This window comes from Oncorhynchus gorbuscha, unplaced genomic scaffold (assembly GCF_021184085.1).
Source record: "Oncorhynchus gorbuscha isolate QuinsamMale2020 ecotype Even-year unplaced genomic scaffold, OgorEven_v1.0 Un_scaffold_1522, whole genome shotgun sequence".
Classification (NCBI taxonomy): Eukaryota; Metazoa; Chordata; class Actinopteri; order Salmoniformes; family Salmonidae; genus Oncorhynchus; species Oncorhynchus gorbuscha.
Window position 1 is genome coordinate 130,001 of NW_025746274.1, and position 214 is coordinate 130,214.

Here is a 214-nt window from a genome sequence, read left to right on the forward strand (position 1 = left end):
ACTGCACATATGTCAGAGTCAAGGCCCGCGGGCCACATCCGGCCCGCGAGAAGGTTTTTTACGGCCCCTGGGATGATCTTGATTTATTATTAGAACCGGCCCGCAGACCGCAGCAAGCCGGCAGCCCGCAGATCTTTTACACGCACCAATACTACATTTCCCACAATGCAACGGTGACGCACCGAGCAGTAGGCTGCTTCATTTCAATATTTAT